At 39.2% G+C, this 6,460-nt stretch overlaps 1 long non-coding RNA gene across 1 annotated transcript; it reads left to right on the top strand.

Annotated features, from left to right (window-relative positions):
- The first annotated feature begins 2,562 nt into the window (after positions 1–2,562).
- Positions 2,563–6,442, top strand: LOC120787595. Its single transcript, XR_005706985.1, has 4 exons — positions 2,563–2,656; positions 3,091–3,199; positions 4,791–4,849; positions 5,145–6,442. It is a non-coding gene; the product is annotated as an uncharacterized LOC120787595 (long non-coding RNA).
- Positions 6,443–6,460: the final 18 nt, after the last annotated feature.

The following is a 6,460-nucleotide window of genomic DNA, read 5'->3' on the forward strand; positions in this document are numbered from 1 at the left end:
TCCCATTGTTTTTATGCATTACAACACAGATAGATAATAGATAACTGATGGATAGAAAGTATAAATATTACAGCCAATTTATAATAATGCCATACATAAATGTACACACACATTTGAATCAATTATTTACTTGTTTAAAGTCGAGGTTTGAGTGAAAATGTGAGAAGACTCACCTCTTGACGGTATTATAAAAAGAACAGAAAGTGGGTGACTGACTGACTTACAAATCAAATCAAATCAAATATTAAACAAAAAGCCTTATTTCAATATTCAGTTGTCGCCGTTTGATCCAAAGTGCATCCACACATCAGTTCACTTAATTCGTAATATCGAGCATTCAATACCATGACGACTGGATACTACACTGCGTGCACAACTATTAGGCAGGTTGTATTTTTGAGGATTCATTTTGCTATTGTACAACTACATTGCTCTTGGTCAATCCAAAATGTTAACAAACCCTCAAACCTGAACATTTAAGTAGTAAAAGTGAAGTTTGGGCTTTCTTAAGAGAATACCTATATGTACACCATTATTAGGCAACTATTAGTGCGCAGAATTATTATGCAACTAAAGGAAAAAGCACAAATCCAGCACAGATAACAATTCACAGCAAAGAGAAGGAAAATATAATGCCATAACTGCAATGTTAACAGAGAAAAACATATCACATGATATGAAAGCTAAAACATTTAAGCAATTACCAACAAAATATTTGATTTACACAAATCCAAAAGAGTGTCTGAACATGTCACTGCCAACCCCTGTGCTCTAATCTCAGATTCAAGAAATAAACTTGGTGCCTTTGTTTGCATAGTTTTTTGCAGCACTCTGCTTGTAGTAATGTCATGCTGAGTTCAAATCTAGGGTGTGATTTTGTTTTTCTTCTTTGTATAGGAAGTGCTGCAAATTCAATAAATGTGTATGATGTAAAATGCTATAAACGACTATTAAACATCAAATAGGACCTTGCCAATTTTGTATTTTATACAAAGAAAAGAAGATTAGCCTTTTCTAAGAAGCCCTGACTTGAACCCAATCTAACATCTCTGGAGACCCATAAAATGGCTGTCTAAGGTCAGACTACCAGCTTTAGGAAACAGAATTTCCCCCAAATAAGCCTGAAATGAGCCTTGCTAGACCATCAACCCTATTTTATAAGAGACCCTTCAGGTGTGGTTGGTAGAGGAGCCCACCTGATCATCGTCTCTCCCCTCAACATCTGCAGTGTGTGAACCTGATCCAGGGGTACCGTGTTCTTCTCTGTAGTCATCAGTGAAGGGCAACGGTTACAAAACAATTTCCATCTGCACTGTATTGTGTTACACAGGAGGTGTTTCTCTTACTTAGCCTGAACCCACCGGTACATGAACCCCTTGGATATCCCTGTATTTTGCATAATTTAGTCATAAAAATGTATAAAATAAAATAAAATGACGTCTGATATTGCATAAAGTTATAATAATGGACAAGCTACATCAGCCTGAAATAGTAACATGAAAAAAATGCATGTTTTGGTGTGTTTATTGGATGATTTGCTTGAACATTCAAAGTCAGGGTGGAAAAAGAAAGTGAACCCTTGGTTTTAGTAACTAGTTAAGCCTTATTTCATAGCAGTGACATCAACCAAATGCCTCCTGCACGTGTTGATGGTATCTAGACATTGGCCGGGAGGAATTTTAGACCATTTCCCCGTACAAAACAGTTTAATTATATGATTGTTTCAGGAATGTCTTTCGTGAATGGCTCTCTTCAGTTCATGTCACAGAATCTCAACTGAACTGAAGCCAGGATTGACCTCAACCATTCTGAAACATGACTTTTCTTATGCCTAAGCCATTTTGTAGTCCATTTTTCACTGTGCTTAGGGGCATTTTCTTGTTACTTCTCCCAACTTCTATTAAGCATCAGATGACTGACGGCTACCCTGAAACCTTAACTGTAACCCAAGCATTCTCTTCCACACTTTTAAACATTTGCTGCCATCTTGCTTCATCTGTAGTACTCTGAAAGTGCATGTGAACAAGGGATGGTTCACATCAGCTTGTGAAGCAATGCGTTTCAGTAACAAATATTTTTCATGTGTTTTATACAGAACAAGTCACAACTAACCACTAACTACAAATTCCACTCATTAATGGGAAAATGTGACATCTAGTAGCATTTTTAGAGGTCATTTGTGAGGGGGTTCACTTACAATTTTGTTTTTTGGATTTTTAACATTGAGGTTATTTATTAAATATGCCAATTCATGAAACAATGATTTGAGTGCAATTCGTTGACCTAGAGTGTATTTGTCTATTACAGTGACTTTGATGAAGATCACACCACATTTCATGGATGAGTTATGTGTAAATGTAGGGGATTCAAAAGGGTTTACTCTCTTTTTCTTGGCCCTGTAAATGAGGCGGACCAAATCACATAATCACCTTTTTGTACAATGCCATAAAGGTCAACAGCCAAAATTTGTGAGGCAGAATTGTATACCTTGACATTTCCGATGTTAAATAGCAATAATCATTAATATAAAAGAATAAGTGCAGTTCATAAAAGCTTAGGGAGGGTACGGAAAACTACGAGTCCAAAGCATCATTGCGGTAGGAAACATCCAATCAAAGGCTAACATCATGTCACGTGCACCGCTAATGCGCCGAAGGTAACGATTACGAGTTGATAATACTTATTCAGTGTAAATAACATTTTCTAAATAGTCTCCACTCAGCAAAAAATTCAGAGAAAATACCCTTTCAGATATGTTCTCTGAAGATGACGACGACGACGACGATGATGGTGGTGGGGGGGTTGTTTTACACTCTTCAGTTCATCGTGTGACATGATATTTTGTACATTGAATGCCAAAATTGCAAAGTTAGAGGGTGCTACTTGTTTAGGTGACATAAGTACCACATACCATCCAGATGAGGTCTTTCAGTGATTTCTGAATATTGACAAAGTGTGTGTAGGTGCACTGCTACCTGTGTCCACTATAAGTAGCTACAGTAGCTAACTTCACCTCATATATTTCACACACATAGTTTTTATTGTTTCTTATAATGTCAGTTAGTCATGACATATTTCCTTCTGTTTTAGGTCGGAGCCGCAGTTGGGGCTGAAAATAAAACTCTACGAGCTCTAAACATAGAGTTGTAGCAACATCTGCCGAAGACACTGAACTCCACATCAACAGCAAAGTGCAGTGGTGAGGACAGATTTTTTCCCCTCATTCTCCCTGAACTCTGAGAATGGCGTTGAAAGAAAAATGCAATTTTTCACGGTTAATTCCTTTAAGCCCATAAAATGTAGCCTCTTACTGTCACCACAGTGGCACTAATCCATAGTCCTTGCTCTCTAAAAGTTTTCCAACTAATTATCAGTGATCTATTTTGCATAATATGCTTTGGTAGACATGACTATTTTTCTATACAGCACAATGTATGTATACTTGCTCGGCTAAGCAGTACGAGCCCTTTCTTTACTATAGGGACTTGATTCATGTGAGGGTGTTCAGCAACTCCACTTTTACATGGACACAAGATGATGAACGTGCTCAAAGGTGCTATTGCCTCAATTGTCAGTATGATACTGCCCCTTTTTTGTCATAGCCCAAGAGTACACACTAATGCTCATCTGGTCTTGGAGCAGTTGGCTGAAACTACACGGCATCCCTGTTAACAGGAAATAATGCTGGTACTACTTCCGGGGTGAACGAGTAATGTTCCATATTAGGAAACGTCGCCGTCTCGGGAAGCTGTTGCTTAGGAAGTGAAGCAGGTCACCCACTAATCTCTGCGTCGGTGGTTCGAGTCCCAGCTCCTCCTGTCTATATGTCAGAGTGTCGTCGCACAAGACAGCGAACCCTAACTTGCTTCCAATGCGCAGGCCGGCGCCTCGCGTGACCGTTCTGTCACCGTCCATGTGTGAATGGGTGAATGAGAGGCCAGTTGTAAAGCCCCCTGTTTGTTGAGGTAGAAAAAGAGATATACCAAATAAGTGCAGTCCATTTACCGTTTTGTGATGACGCAATTGTCGGCCGTTCAGAAACTGACATTTGAGACAGGGAATAAAGACAAAACATTAAAATTCAATGAACAGCAGCTACAGATATAGCAAATTCAAATTTCAGCACATTCTGGATAGGAGTTTGGGAAAGCCTGTGAGTCTTGTTGGAGTGTTTCAGCGGTGATCTTAAAACAATGTTTGCCATGCATAATCTTTGTTGGCGTGTTTTCCATCATCTCTCATATTTGTCATATGCTTGTGCTCTCTCTAACTGTCAAAGATCCTGTATCCCCGAGTCCAAAGAAGACCTTATAAGTGCAACCAAAATATCACCCCCAGGTTCTTGATAGGCTAAGAGTAGCCTGTTGGGGGTTGAGATGGCTGCAGTACAGAGACAGAGGAGAGCACACATCCTTTTTGAGAGATGTTTGTAGTGATTGTAAAATATGGCCTTGGTCATTATGAACAATACATTATCTGATGCAATATTTCTAATTTGGACTAGGGATGTTGGTGTAGCTGTAGCTTTCTTGTAAGCTGTTACCTCCAAACACACTTCTGATTGGATGTTACGCCCCTTATATTGCGTTGTTCAGTAGTGCAAATGACAGGAACGCAGCAGGCAACAATTAAGTTAAATCCTTGTGTCTGACCGTTCCTTTTCCGAGCATATTTGTCATTAATCATTGTGATCACTTGAGAGCTGCTCAAGTAAGTATAGGCCCTGATACAAGTGGGTGGATTTAGGCAGGGTGTAGCTGTGGAGTATCTTTACATTATGCTCTATATAGTTGCAGAGTCTGGCAGTGAGAATGCGATGGAGCCATCTGTATCTCCAAAAGAAGATGAGGTACAATATTTGCCCTGTTTACAATATATGTATACATATTCATACACATACACATTGCCACTACAAGCATAGCTACACAACTTAAACAACTAAACACACAGTATCAGGAACTAAACAAGTGTAGTAGGGGGTAAACATGTACACACTGAACAGTGCCCTACTACACTTGTAACAAGTGTAGTAGGGGTACTAGAGTGCCCTACAAGAAACACTTGTAGGCTACTACAAGTGTTTCTGACTTTTGTATGCATATGTACAATCTAATCTGATTATTTTTGTTATGGATTTTTGTCAGATTCAACTGGGAGGACGAGTTCGACTTTGTAAAGAGGCCTGGTCCAGCATAAAAAATAACAGTCCAGAAGCGTCCGTGCATTCACATCACTCAAGAAATGGTTACTGTTTTCCATCAGTGCTGGTACGTCCGATATGGCCAAGATGGAGATGGAGCGTTTACTCCGAGAGGCCCAGGCTGAGAAGCAGAGACTCCTCGAGCATCGGGTACTGTGTCACATCTAACCAAAACTTACCGTATATATGGAGGAGCGTGTTTAAAGATGCATGTAATTTACTTTTTAGCTTGTGGCATCGTCCACACGTGCACCGTGAATACTGTTGACATCTGTTTGTCTTCTGCTTTTCTCCTTCCATTTGTCTTTCTCCCTCCCACACATGTATCACCTCATCCCATCAGTAAATCTAGAAACAATGTAGCTGTTACATATTCCCACTATCTCCTTCCTTATACAAAATGTCTGCTTGTCTCACACTCTTCCGGTTATGTTTAGCTTTTATTCAGTCAAAACTTTATCAGGGAATTTTTTAAATGATTGGAAACTCAACATCTGCTACGCCTCCACACTGCGACACACACTGATGCTGCTTCTCTATAACAGATGCATATCTGTCAAACAGCTTTCCATAAACTGTAGCCTTCTGTAATTTACTCATCCCACATTTTAAAAACCAAATTTTATACTGTAGGTCCACCTCTGTTTCTTATCCTTCCTTCCCTCTATGACTTGACTCCACCTTCTCAGTATTTCTATATCTTAGTCAGGCTGAAATTTATTTCTTTTGAATATCAGTGGGTCACAACTTCCTGGTGATTTTTACCCATATAAGATGGTTTGTAGTTGAGGGAATGCACATTTTTACGTTAACTCAGATTTATTATCTCTATATTGCCGCTATTATTCCAATGTAATTAGTGTGAGTATTATTTGAGATTTTTAACTCAAGTATTTTGATTGCTGCTGCCAGACGACCAGCATAAGCTGCTCTTGTCTGCTTATTTAAAGCAGGGCTGAATGTCCACCTTTAGTATTCCTTTAAACTAGATACATCTCTCTTTGTATCACTTTCATTCCAGCGAGCCACGATTCGTGCTTTTCTTCACATATGTAAACTTAATCCGCGAAGGAGAGACTATTATAGGCACTTTTTTATGTTTTATTATCATGATTTATTTGTAATTGTTGACAAACATTCTACTCATTAAAGTAGAACATTTTCCCCGACGGCAACGGTACTTTGTTTCATACCTACCGCTGTGCGACTAGCTCCCTCTATCTATAGTAGAGGCTCCTGGCCTGATAAGAGGAGGCCATG

Source organism: Xiphias gladius, unplaced genomic scaffold (genome assembly GCF_016859285.1).
Source record: "Xiphias gladius isolate SHS-SW01 ecotype Sanya breed wild unplaced genomic scaffold, ASM1685928v1 HiC_scaffold_286, whole genome shotgun sequence".
Taxonomy (NCBI): Eukaryota; Metazoa; Chordata; class Actinopteri; order Istiophoriformes; family Xiphiidae; genus Xiphias; species Xiphias gladius.